Below are 15,516 nucleotides of genomic sequence, written 5' to 3'. Positions count from 1 at the left end.
GGGGAAGAAGGAAGAGTTGTGGGAAAAGATAGTGCTGGCTTATGAGAAATGGAGAAGCGGTTGATCAAAGATGTTAGCATGGGATCAGGCACAAAGAGGTAGGGGGAAAGAAGAAAATGAAAAGAGGGCATGAAGAGTGGCATTCAGAGATCATTAGAATCTAGGAGGGGTGCATGAGAGGTGCTGGCACAGATCGGGCACATAGAAAGAGGAGAAAGAAGGAAAAGTTGGGGAGAAAGGGAGCAAAGATTCATAATAACTGGAGGGGTTGATCACAGATGCGATATAAGATCAGGCATGAAGAAGAAGGGGGAGGAGGGAAAAAATAGGGAAGATGGAATGGAGGGTAAGCTTTGCATATCATTGGAACCAAGGGGATCAATCAAAGGTGCTGGCACAAGATTGGCTATGGAGAAGTGTTATGAAGGACCTGATATCATGCATTACAGTAGAAAGAAAGAAGAAATAAAATAAGAATATAATCAAATACATAGATCAGTCAAAAGTCTCGCCTCCATGGGGCATGTAAGCTTCACTGTGAGAAAAGAAAAATTTTACAAGAGGAGATCACACTCTCAACCCTTGTACACCAATCTCTTTCTCAACAAAAAGCTCTCCCTCATAAAAGCGCTATCTCTCTAGGAGACCCTCTGAACCTCTGAAATGACCGCTGTCCGCTGTCTGATAGTCTGTCCGAAGTCTCTTACTTCTGCTCTCTGTCGGTGCCTCCAGGATCTACTAGTGCTGCTACCGAACTCTCTCCCTCTCGGATCTCGGGTTCTCTATCGACTGCCCTCTGTCTCAGATCCTCCTCTCGGTTGTTGCCCACAGGCCACTTAAAGGCCTCAGACGGAGTTCAATTGGAGTCCAAACAGATCTCTGGACTCCTGTTAGAACTCAAAGAAGCCTTCTATCCATCTAATCTTGACCGCGACCTCTGGTGCTCATCCGATTACGCCAAAACAACCCCCGGTCCACATAACCAATGCATGAGCCATGAGAAACACCCTCGAAATGCCGTCGGTCCATTATGGATCATGCGAAATGCATGGGGAAAACATCTCGGTCCATGCCTCGCACATGGACCGCATGAAGGCTGCACAGGCCACGCACCTGCACTTCCACTAGACTAGCCCACAAGCATCTGTGCGTGCCCGTGCTGGGCCGCATGCTCACGGCCGACCTGTGTGCACCCGCATGCTGGGCCTGGGCCTGGCCTATGCATCTACTAGCCCGCGCCAGCCTATGGGACCCGTCTGCCATCCGTGTGCCATACCAGTCCACCTTCTGGCCTTCTTTTGTGCATAGTTTTTCTGTCTAAACTTCGTTTGGATTGATTTTGATCTCGTTGGATTCTATTCATCATCCAATACCTCATTCTAGAATTATTATGGATCAAATCTTAAGATATTTTTCACAACAATCTCCATCTCGACTCGATATTTGGCTTCCTTCTAACTTTGAGAGCTTTCTGGATCATCTCATCCCATATTCTGGGACAAATACTTGCTGATCATGGATGGACAAATATGAGAATCAAGCCAGGCTGCTCGATTCTATCTCCATCGTATGTTGTGCTCCTCTTAATCTGAGATTTGTTTGAGATAGTCTCCTGCGACAATAGGAATCTCACCTTATGATATTGCCTCTCATCCTTCCGAGTCTCTCATCTCATGCCTGATCCACCACCACCTGGAGCTTCACCTCGCTCTGGACTCTCCTTGGCTCCTGAAGCTCCACCTTGCACTGGGCTCTCCGTCAGATAGTAATATCCTCTCGTCATCTTCTTTCCCTTCAATATCATCCTATCGCCATGCAAAATCTTTAGGATTCCTCCATCAACTCTCCACCTGTAGTCGGTCAAATTCTATTTGCTCGATGAGATAAGATTTCATCTGAAATTGGATATATATTGAACCTCCCCCAATCTTCTCACTACACCATCATGTCACTACAAGAACAAACAAAATTAGAAATAAAAAATCTATTTCTAAATAAGGGAATTCCATTGCTAAATGTATTTAGCAATGGAATAGAAATAAAAAAAATTTGTTTCTATCTATCTCGTTGCAAAATCCATCAAAAATAAATTTTTACGTCTGTTTCTAAATTTACAAATGGATTAACAATGAAACTCTTTTTATTTCAAATTAGCTATTGAAATATATCCATTTCAAATTAGCAATAGAAATATTTTTGTTTCAAATTAGTAACGGAATACTTTTTCATTGCTAATTTGAAATGAAAATATTTCTGTTGCTAATTTGAAACAGAAAGAGATTTCGTTGCTAAATAAAAATAAAATATTTTATTTTTAATTAGAATTAGAAATTTTGTTTCTAAATAGAAATAAAAATATTTTTCATTTCAAATTAGCAATGAAAATGGTTTTCGTTGCTAATTTGAAATGAAATATCTTTCGATTTCTGTTTAGAAATGGAGACAGTTTTTATTGCTAATTAGAAATGTAAACAACTTCCATTTCTAATTAAAAATAAAAATTTTATTTCTGTTTCATTTCAAATCAGATAAAAAATTGAAAAAAAAATACTTTTTGGAAGCAAAACTGTAATCCTTTTCTAATCAGAAATGGAATTCTATTTCTATTCTATTTCTAAATTGATAGAAATAAAAAAAAATAAAAATTTTTTATTTATAATTTTTCACTTAATCCTATATTTTATGTCCAATATTCAATTAAAAAACTAAATATGATAAAAAATATATTTTATTAATATAAATAATAGATAAAATGTAGCATTAAAATTCAAATACATCAAATAGTCTGATAAAAGAAAAATCTAAAACCTAACTGTCATCATCATCATCTTCAACAATATCATCTGGTGGAGTATCTGGATTTGGGGATATAAATTTTGAGCAGCTCATCATCTACTGCATTATCTCCTTAATCTGGTGCATCCGATCTTGCAACCTCTACTCTCTCTCATTTCGCTCCTTATTCTGCTCCTTCAATGTAGCAACAGTCTGCTAGAGCTCCTGATTTGCAACAACAATCTCCTGAAGTTGCTAATTCTGCTTTGTCAATTTTTCTCTCAACTATTGTAGCTCATCCTCCAATACCTCTAAATGCATGTAAGATGACGTAGTTAAGGATGATCCATAAGATGACTGAGGATAAAAGGTAGATGCCTGAAAATCCACTCCATATACTCTATGCTTCTTCTCCCCCCTACGACCTCATACCAAAGCAGTCTCCCATCCACAATAGGACGCTCATTGCATCTCTCTTGTGGCTGAGACATATACTCTTTAAGCATATTATAGCGATCCTGCATCATATCAATTATTAAATATTATCTCCAAATTTTATCTCACAGTGCAAATATTAAAATATAGTCAATTCCAATGCTTATTCACTTAGTTTATCTCACAGTGTAAATATTGAAAGATAGTCAATTCAAATACTTATTCACTTACATAAATAGTCTTTGTCCGTTCATCAATAAGTTCACCATTGGCCTTCCTAGTATGGATCACCTCGAATAGCTCATATGGGAGAGGTTCTCTACCATGCTTTTCTCGTTGAAAAAATTTATCAATTTAAATAACTTGCATTAAAATTAATAGACACACGAATAAACATTAAAAAATTAACTCACAAATCTCTGAGCATGTCGTGTATGGGAAATAGAGCCCCCTGTATAGTGAGATATCCCAGATCCTGCTCCACCAATCTCGCTGAGGCAATTTGCTCTAAATTGATCACTATGAGCTTTGAAATCTTCTTTGGCCCAGTCCTCCTTTTATCTTTGTCATGCAGTATTAGAGTCATGTACAGGCTTCTCCTTCAACTTTCTCATGAAATGCATGAGGGCATTATATCGCTCTTCAGCTTTATGTCTCCAGTCTATCTGAATCTTTGAGGTTATGGCCTCATCCCACTCAAAATATTTCTGTAGTAAAATAAATAAATAAAAAATAATAACATCTCATGTAAGAATATTTAACATAAAAATTTAAATAAAATAAAATAAAATAGAGGCTTGGTTGCGAAATTTGATGGCTTTGGATCACTTCCTATATAAGTCCATCATCATGTTTATGTTGATGGGTTATTATTTAAGTCGATAATGGACCATAGAGAATTGTACACAGTGAGTTTGATTTTTCATCCAAGTTGTTTAAGATCAGATATGAACAATTACAATCATCAAGTAATGTTTATTGTGTAGAGATGGGTTGTTCATAAACCAATGGTGAACAAGTAATGAAAAAATGATCATAAAATCAACTAAGCTATAGGTTGACACATTTTATATATGCTATCAGATTAAATCAACTAAGCTATAGGCACATTTCATATAAATTATTAATAAAATATATTTATAATTTTTATTTAAAAAAATTCAGCTCTTGTTTTAATCAAATTACTGGCAAGCATTAATATCTTATATTTGATTAAATTATTTATTATTTGAAATTTCTCTCAATAGAAATTCTTTATTTTCTGAGAGATGGCCTTCCAACAATGTCCATCCTTGTCCAGCTTTTCTTTGAAACTTGATGTTATCTTTCGAGCACACATTTCAGAGAGTTCTAACCTGTTAAAAAAATAACAGATTGTACAAATGATTAGTACCAATAAAAAATAATTAAATATCATATATATAAAATTTAATTAAAAATATTAGTACTTATTATTGACTGAAGTTATGACTGATCTTTTATTTTGACGATCACAGGATAATGTATCTAAAGATGGTATCGGCATAGCAGATGGGCCTCCATCATCCACTGTGGGTACTCCACTAGCAGGAACAGTGGATGAGATAACTGTAGGAGCAGATGGTAATAATGATCATGCTGTAGAAGGTGAAGGAGCATCGACCTTAGCTGGCATGCATAGCTCTCCATGCATATCGCCATCACCCTCTGTATGAGGGACTGGCCTAGAAGATCCTATTCCCCTTCTTTTGTCAGCTCTAGACCCTCCTCTCCGACTGTTCCCTCTCATCCTGTAAAAAAAAAATTATATAATTTTATAATACCATTATTTTCTAACCTCATTCACAAAAATAAAAATAAAAATAAAAATTAAATATTCATTCACACAAATATCATTATTCACTATCTTCATCATCTTCATCATCGGTATCTGAGTCAAGCTGAGGTTTCTCTTCATCATCAACTTCTTCATCATCAATTTCAATTAGTGTCCCACTTGGATCATTCAAAGACTGTTGTGCATCGTCAGTATCTATTTGTATTTATGGGACTTCCATTTTATCTTATTGAAAAGGTGCATCACGTGATAGGATAGTTGTCTCCCTCACTTCAAGAAGCTCCACAACAGACCTAGCTTTTATTTTGAAAACTGCCCACCAATCAATCTTATCGCACCTTAAACTAAGATATGTCGTATAATTGACTTGAGCGGCTTGAATAGCAAGAATAAATGGTTCATATCTATTAAAGGATCGCTTATGATTAACTTTAACAAAATTATATTATTGATGAATCTTTGTTCCCATATTTGGTGTCGGATCAAACCAATCACATTTAAACAAGAAAGTTCTCTTGATTGGTAATCCTGAATACTCCAGGCATATAACTTCAATCAATTGTCCATAGTAGTCGCTTTCTTCAATAATATAATTAATACCTTGTATGCACATACCACTATTTATCGTGGCCCTATCTGAACCATAACTTTTAGTGTGAAACTTATAACCATTCACTACATAGTCGCTATATGTCATCACACTTTTTAACAGACCTTTTGCAACAGCCTTTAAGAATTGGTTCTAGATGTTTTTGGAGGGATCGTGTGCATATTTATAGAACCACATCGCAAATTCACACTTTAGTTTCTTATCAACATCTGTCTCAGTGATTTGTGGATGCATATGTCATAACTCATCAACAAAAATGCTTCAAACAATAAAAAGAACAAATTAATATAGATTTAGAAACATTATAATCTTCTTCTATTATTAATGGTTATAAATAATTCAATGTAAAAGATATAAATTTATATTATAAATATGTACTTAATATATGGTTTCACTTCTGAATAATTCAATAGGATATACATTTGAGCAGCCCGATGTTCATCTTTTGTAAGATATCTAACTTTTCCTCTACCAAATGGCCTACCAGAATGTGTAAAAATTGATAGATTTTCTTCATTTTCTTCTACGACTTCTCCACCATCATCATTACGTGGCACCTTTCGATGTTTTGTGTTTACATGTGGTTCGAAATAATGAGCACAGAATGATGATGCTTCTTCAACTAAGTAAGCATTGCATATTGAACCTTCAACTTTGGCTTTATTTTTCACATTATTTTTTAACTTTCTAAGGTACCTGCAATGATAAAATTCATATTTAATAAATTTTATAATTATTTATATAATGAGGATATAGAGAACAAAATTAAACTATTTACCTCTCAAAGGGATACATCTACCAATATTGCATTGGACCCGCAATCCATGCTTCATAAGCCCAATGCATAGGAAGATGCTCCATAGAGTCAAAGAAACTTGGAAAAATATACGCTCTAACTTACAGATGATAAAAAAAATCTCTTTATTTATTCGTAACATGTCTCCCTCTCGAATTATAGTCGAAGTTAGCTCTCTGAAGAAATTATTCAATTCTGTCAATGCTTGCCAAATATTTGCTGGCAGTACTTCATGAAATGCTATGGAGAGTAATATTTGCATAAAAATATGACAATCATAACTTTTTATCTCAAACAGCTTCAACTTTCATATGTCTACACATCTGCCCATGTTTGATACATGTCCATCTGGAAATCTTATATTTTTTAAGCCACTCACACAACACTACTTTTGATTGTTTGTCTAGAGTATAACATGTCTTTGGATATTTTCCCGTCACCTCATTCTGTTCCAACTCAGGCCGATGACATAATTCCTTCAAATTTTTTCTTGATTTGGCATGGTCCTTAGTCTTTCCTTCAACATTCATGACTGTGTTGAAAATATTTTCAAACACATTTTTCTCGATGTGCATGACATTAAGGTTGTGTCGAATGAGGTTTGTACTCCAATAAGGCAAATCTCAAAAAATATTTTGTTTCTTCCAACCGCTAGTCTTAGCAATGTGGGAGTTAGTCTCATCTGCACTCAAATCAAGAACCTTCATTAATTCCAAATCATCTATTTGTTTCAAAATCTCAGTACTAGATAGAATGGGCGGAGCCATTTTTGCTACTGTTTTGTTCTTTCTAAAAGCTATTTTATTCCTTCTGAATGAATGACCAGGAGGTAAGAACTTATGGTGATTGTGAAATCATGATTGTTTGTGACTGTTTGTCAGAGTAAATGCATCTGACTCCATCATGCAATATGGATAAACGGTCTTACCTTCAGTACTCCATCCAGATAATATTGAATATGCAGAAAAATCACTTATCGCCCACATAAGTGCAACATGCATTTGAAAATTATTCTTCTTTGAAGCATTGTATGTCTCAACCCCCACATCCCACAACTATTTCAACTCTACAATTAGGGGCTGCAAGTACACATCCAACTTATCCTTTGAGTTTCAGGGATCAGGAACAATTACAGTTAGAAACATATACTCCTCCTTCATACACAACTAAGGAGGCAAGTTGTACAGAGTGACAATGACAGGCTAAGAAGAATATTGTTGATCTGATTGTCCAAATGGTTGAAACTTATCAGTGCACAATCCTAATCTTACATTTCAAATTTTTGATGCAAAACAATGATATGTTTTATTGAAATGCTTCCATGCACTTGCATCTGAACAATGATGCATAACCCCTTCTTCAGCCTCATGCTCAGTGTGCCATCTCATTTCCTTTGCTGTTACATTCGATGCATATAATCTTTGCAACCTTGGCATGAGGGGAAAGTAATACATCTTCTTATATGGAACATTGATTTTATTTTTAGAAGATCCTCCTCTTCATCGCTGGTACCTAGAATGCTTATAGAATTTATAACTTGTTAATTCACTGTCTTCACCCCAATATATCATACATCCATTATTACCGTAATGAATCTTCTCTACTGGTAGTCCCAAGGCTTGGACCAACTTTTTTATGTTATAGAAGTTGTCTGTCATTATATTATCAGTCAATAATATCTTTTTCACAAATTGACAGATGTCATCAAAACATCTCTCAGACAAATGATGTTCTGCCTTTATGTTCAACATCCTCACGATAGTTGAAAACTGCGAATAGTTTTCACAACCCGACCATACCTCCTGTTCAGCAGCTCTTAATATGTCATATAATTTTTGAGCTGATGAATTTGGAGGTTCCTCTGTATCATTTGAAAAGAAATTAGGACCTGCAGCATCTATTACCATCTGCTAGTATGCATTGGATGATGTAGTCTCAATATCTGGAACAGACACTTCTATCCTAACTTGCATATTTTGATTAACTTCAACATTCACTCTTCTGGTTTCCTCATGCAGAATCCATTGATAATAATTTGGTACAAACCATACTCCATCAAATGATACTTAATTGTATTTTCATCAACAAAGCTACGATTCTGACACTTACGAAAACTAAATGGACACTTGAGTTTGTCCCCATCCATACATTCTAGATGCCTTTTAGCAAAATCAATAAATTTTCTTAAATCTTATAAGAAATCTTGATTTAATACACCATCCTTAAGCCTAGAATACATCCACCTCTAATCTGAACTCATGTTGTCAATCTGTGTTATTATCAGAGAATATTAGTTTTTCATTCAATTATTAAATATATAATGCGTACCTAAACCCCTTATAGCTCTATTTTATATGAAAGGTAAGGACCTAGCCCATTCAGAAATGCACTATCACTTCCAACAAAGATGGATAATGTATGTCCATATATTTGTATAAATTTCGACAATATCTCCCCTAGTTCTTCAAGTGCACGATATGAAATATATACCCAAAGAACAAGGAGAGATGATACCAAAATTATACAAATATATAAATAAATATTTAAATTCATCCCATTGACAAGTACAGTAGGCAATTTCAAACTGTCCAACTGGACAATTCAATGCCCTCTCACATCAGTCATGAGTAGGACACTAAATGGGTTTTTAAGTTTAAGAAAAATTCTACTGAAAATCTGATAGATTTTCCCCATGAAATGTCAAACATCATCAAAAAGTTAATATAAAAATCAAACATTATCAACTTTTCTATAAATCAATGGTGTACAAGGCAAATATAAAGGGTCCCTCTATAGCTCAAATTAACAGACATCTGTACAAGATATTCATATATAAACTAACCATTTGAATTTTACACTTAAAAACAAAAGATGGTTGGACAAATAATATAAAACGAGCAGATTTCTGAATCCAATAAGAGATGTAAATAGAATTCAGCAGCATCAAGAACCAAAATATCCATATCAGATAAATAAACAAATTAAGCAAATAAAAATGCATATTAAATCAGGTAAGTTAAAAATCAAATAAAGTGAAAAATATACTTTCAGCAGTTCCAGCAAAGAGAGTTGGTTCTCAAGTGAGGAAATGTGTGTCATCCCTGAAGGTTGAGACATGTCAACAGCGCTACTAATATTTTTTATCCTTTATATTATATATGCTCAAAACCCTATCTAAAAAGTACTTAGAATGAAAATCCTCAAGGCTTTCATAACTTCTGAAAGAGAGAATTTCATCAAGCATATGACAATTTTTTTTTCATATTTAGCTAAGAATTTGGCAGAAAAGTCAATCAAATAACCAGGATATGACAAAATATACATCGAGATAGACTACTACATAAAGAAAATAAATTTGATGTCCTCCTCATGGGAGTGAGGAGTCCGGGACCAACAAGAGCCGAGAAGGTACTCCATCAGATTCATGGGGTAGAGTCGGAGGGAGTCAGGAAGGGCCTCCATCATATTCGTGGGGCAGAACCAGAGATCTTAGGATGGCAGGACATGCAGCGGTGATGGAGGACTCCTCACTCTCGTGACTCCGGCTTTCTCTACAGCCTAACCCCCCATGCGGTCCCACCTCCTCCGTGCCCTCCCCCTCCCCCCCGAATGTCCTGTCTCCTCCACGTCTCCCTCCTTCGACCCCTGTCTCTGTCTCAGAGAAAAAAAATCAAAAAAAAAACCATTGAGGAAGAAGGGACTCACAAGCTTTGAAGCTCGCTATCGTCGGCTCACTGCACGTCGATGTTGTCTCGACACTGGTGCCGCTGTTTTTCTCCTCCTCCACTGCTTCAATGCCACTCACCTTGCCGAATGTGGTCACCCCAATCGGTCAATCCCTAATCCTAAACACTGTCGTCCAGAAGAAGAGCAGAAGAAGAAGGCAAGAAGACGTAACCTATCATGGTATATAAGAAGATGTGCTGGGTCGGATGTTTTTTTTGCTTAGGCGGGGAAGGCTTAATTTTGATGATCCATCCCATGGTGGATAACACGCCACACCACCCCTTATATTTCACCAATTCCTGATTGTGCATTCTCCACCGTGCATGCGCTTCGGGATTTGCCTTGGTCCACTTGAACCAGGTGCATGCAAAAATTTCTCAATGAGAAGAGTTTTTAGATGGAAGATTTTAAGTCCAATGATTGATCTAGTTATGAGTAACCTATTTCTTGATTGGATCTTAATGTCGGATTCAGACCCAACCTAATAGAAGATTGGATTAGGTTCATAATCAAAATTTTCGACTCAATAGATCATTTGTGCTGGGTCGATCTATATCTAACCAGGCCCTAACTTAAAAATTATGGATTTGAATTGAGTCTGAGTCAAGCCTTGATAAAAAAAAAACTAACTACATTTTAACTTAACAGGACTTCAATCATTATTCAAATCTTGTTTCCATTCCAATGAGACAACAAAAGAAAATCAAAGCCGTCCATAGCATGTACCCTCTACCATTTTTTCAGTGGGATTCCACCCCCCCCAACCCCTCCGAACCCACAACTATCAGTCATAGTACACATATAAGACTTGGGTCAAGGGGGGTGGATCAAGCTCACTATCCCAACACTGGCTTGATATGGGTACGAGTTGGATACATAATTTTTAATTATTAGTTATGCTAAATTTTATCATAGAAGAATTATATATTATCTTAGCCTAAATAGTTATACTAATTAATTTCTTAATAGCAAAGATATTTTAGAACAATAATATAGAATTTTTAAAAAATTAAAATTAAATTATTTTTGACTTTTGATATCTGACAGATGTTTTTAGTTTCATTTCATTAATGATGACAATAATTTATTTCAATGTCAATTATTTTTTGTTCATGATGTATATCAAAATTTCATAAAATTTAGACAAAAATTTTCTATTCGCTTAATCATGAACCTTTTCTACCTCATTTTATTTTTAGGTGCATATTTGAAAATTGAGGAAGCAAGGGAGATATTCACAATATTTACGAAGAGAATGAAATAAAAATAAATTTTGTTTCAAAATTTACAAACAAAAAGTTATTCTGTTTCTACATTTACAATAGAAAATATAATTTGTTGCGAACTTTAAAAATGGAATAAAAATTTTGTTTCAAATTTTACAAATAGAATCAAAATGCCATTTCAAATCTTAGAAATGGAATATATTTTCATTTCTAATTTAGCAATGGAATTACGATTCTATTTCTAAATTAGAAATGAAAATAATTTCATTGCTAGAATAGAAATAGAAATATGATTTCGTGTCTAATTCTAAAAGCAAAAAATTCAATCCATTTCTACATTATGGTGTAAATAAAAAAATTGCTAAATTAATTTTGATGGATACATTGATAAATTTCTTGATTGAGCAGTTATTTACTTACATAATTATATAAAGATAATTTTGGATAGAGCAGTTATTTTTTGATAGAGTAGTTAGAAAGTGGTTAGGTTAGAGCCAGACGTGGTGGCTAATCTTAAGGTTGAAGGAGATGCTAGAGATAGTGGCTGCTCTATAAGTTGGAGAGACCGAGAGAGGAAGACATGAGCTAGCTAGTTAAAATAATTGAATTGATCATACATATACTAATTAATAATATATTAAGTTAATTTACACAATACTTAAAGATTTTATTTTAATTTATTATAAAATATAAAATAATATTAAAATAATTTTTAATCTTGAGGCATATTACAAATGAAAAAAATTTTATTGTTAATATTAGAAACATATATTAACTATCCGTTGGCAAATTAGAAATGAAATCTCATTTCGTTTTTGAAATTAGAAATAAAAAATTTTCCGTTGCTAACATTAGCAATGGAATTTTGTTTCATTTCTAAATTTAGAAATTGATGGCTTTTTTATTACTAAAACAGAAATGAAAGTACTATCCGTTGCTAAAATCAGCAACGGAAAAAATTTTCATTCCTAATTTAGCAATCGCCGACGGTTCCGTTTCTAAATTTAGCAACGGTTGGTACTTCATTTTCTAAATTTAAAACAAAAACTTTGTCCATTTCAAAATTAAAAATAGAATTATTATCCATTTCTAAATTTAGCAATAAAAAGTTTTTTATTTCTAATTTCTATTGCAATTCCATTTCTAATCTGTTTCAAAATTTTTCGCCAAATATTAGCACTTAATTTAGAAATGAAAAGTTTTCTGTTTCTAAATTTCGTTACAATTTCATTTCTAAACCGTTTCTAATATCTTTTATCAGATTTTGTTTCTTTTCCATTTCAGATCCGTTGTAGATTAGAAATGAAAAAATTCTGTTTCAAATTTTTGTTGCAATTTCAGGTATTTCTTATAGTTTGTGTCCTCTAGCTGACCGTTCCGGTGCCTCTGATCGCATAGCTCGATCTATCTAGTAGATGAACTGTGCCCTCACTACTTTTCAGAGAGTCAAATAGCTCCTCTCTACAACATACATGATAGATACATACAGAATTTAAAATCCACTGTTGAAAAGAAGTAGATACATCATCAGATATTACTAGGACATCATCTTCTGACTCGCTACTGGCTGTTGCTGTAGTAGCCCTCATTTGATCTCTTCATTGTGGGTAATCTCTGGCTAGATACTCATCGCATCGGTAGCATCTGATCTTGCTTAAGTCTCTTATCTTGGACTTGGACCATCCTCATCGTGATCTTCTGTCGCCACCTGCTTCTCCAAAAATTGCTAAAGCTGAGCTGCTGCCGTCTGAGTTCGAAGCTGGATTCTCTCTCCAGAGAACTTCGTTCTAGAGAATCATCGTGGTGAGATCATCCATCTTGATGGCACTTTTCTCTACTAGAAGAGCAGTCATCAAGGACTCATACGAAGGAGGAAGCGATGCTAGCAAAATCAATGCCCTGATCTTCTCCTTAACTTTCTTGTCAATGCTGAGAAGGTCGGTGAAGATCTTCTAAAAGTGGCTAAGATATTCATGCATGCTATATCCCTCAGTTATCCGCAGTTGGTAGAACTATCTCCAAATGAAGGGAGTGTTGGTGAGGGACTTCATCATGTACAACTCCTGGAGCTTCGACCATATCGCCATCAGAAAAGTCTAGCCAAGTATATGGATCATCACATCATCCGCTAGGTACAAGTGGATTGTACTCACCATCTGTATTTGGAGCCACCTCCAATCCTGCACCTCCATGATAGTCGGCTTTTCCTCGCACAAGAGAGCATCGATCAATCCTTGCTGGATGAGCAAGTCCTTCACCCTCGCTTGCCACAAGGAAAAATTGCTCTTTCCATCAAATTTGTTGATCTCTACCTTGATTGAGGCTGTCTTCTCCATCCTCAATCTTGATCACCACTGCGGTAACCTGCATCCTGGTACCACCTAGCTTTGATACTACTTGTTGTGCAGGATCTAGTACCATATATTGCAGCAAAAAAAAGAAGAAATAAAATAAGAACACAATCAAAAATGTGGATCAGCTAAAAAGTTCACCTCCACGAGGCATGCAAGTTTCACTATGAGAAAAGAAAAAATTTTATAAGAGGAGATCACACCCTCAATCCTCATACATCAATTTCTCTCTTTCAACAAGAAGCACTCCCTCATAAAAGCACTCTCTCTAGGAGACCCATTGAACTCCTGAAACGATCGCTGTCCGCTTCCTGATAGTCTGTCCGAAATCCCTTACTTCTGCTCTCTGCCGGCGCCTCTCAAGATCTGTGGTGCTGCTGCTGAACTCTCTCTCTCGGCTCTTGGGTTCTCTACCGACTGCCCTCTGTCTTAAGTCCTCCTCTCGATTGCTGCCCATAGGCCTCTTAAAGGCCTCAGACGGAGTTCAATCCGAGTCCAAACAGGTCTCTGGACTCCTGTTAAAACTCAAAGAAGCCTTGTATCCATCTGATCCTGACCGCGACCTCTGGTGCTTGTCCGATCATGCCAAAACGACCCCTGATCTACGTAACCAATGCATGAGCTGTGAGAAATGCCCCCAAAATGCCGTTGGTCCATCGTGGACTGCGTGAAGGCTGCGCAGGCCGGCTCGCATGCATCCGTGCATGCCCGAGCTAGGCCGTGCACCTACGGCCAGCCTGCATGCACCCATGCGCTAGGCCTGGGCCTGGCCCATGCACCAGCAGGCCCACGCTGGCCTATGGGATCCATCTGTCATCCGTGTACTGTGTTAGTCCACCTCCTGGTTTTCTTTCGCACGTAGTTTCTCTATCTGGATTTTGTTTGGGTTGATTTTGGTCTCGTTGGATTCTGTTCGTTGTCATTGACCTCGTTCTGGACTTATTATGGACTAAATCTCGAGATGTTTTTCACAACAAGGAGGGAGAAAAAAAATAGTGAAGAACGTGTGGAGCCAAAGGTTTTGTCAAGAAAGGAGAGGAGCTGCCACTCGGCCTATGAATGAGACACATGGCTGCACTCCTATTTATTCGAGAGGATGATAGGCGGCCACATGAATATGCTACTTTATATAGCATGTTTGTTTAGAAGGGATATATGCCTACCTCTTTGTTAATATTTTATGCAGGTGTGGAATAGTTCATTGAGCAATACTTGGAAAAATTGTATTCAACTAGCATCAAAATCTATAGTTATAATCTAAATACAACTCCATACTCATGTGCAAGTTAAAAATTGTTATGGCTCCGGTTATGTTTACAGCACAAGAGCATCAAGCAATTGTTAATCTTCAGTAAGTAGCTATCATTAGTAAAAAACTAATTGATGAATTAATAAAATTAGATCATCAAAAAAAATTAGGTACGATTCGCATAAATATTATTTTTGATTATGCTTGTATGCATCGAGCTTACAATTAACTATTTTTTCTAAAGAAAAGAAATTCATCTGTAAAGCAAAATTGAAAGTAATTAATACCTCATATAGTTGGTTGTATAAAATCTATTATAATTGCAGGGTCACGGTTAAAATCTACAATAATACTTTCTGATGCAATCAGTATAGTAAAAATGATTAGTTTCTAGTACCATCATAAAATAGCATGATCTTTTTTTTGAAAAAATATAATTAGTTGGAATAAAAAATTATATTTCATCAAAATAATAGCTATTCAACAAACCTTTAAAGGTATAAATTAAATACCACTATCGAAGATGAAATTG

Source organism: Elaeis guineensis, chromosome 8 (genome assembly GCF_000442705.2).
Source record: "Elaeis guineensis isolate ETL-2024a chromosome 8, EG11, whole genome shotgun sequence".
Taxonomy (NCBI): Eukaryota; Viridiplantae; Streptophyta; class Magnoliopsida; order Arecales; family Arecaceae; genus Elaeis; species Elaeis guineensis.
Note: the sequence above shows the minus strand (reverse complement) of the source record.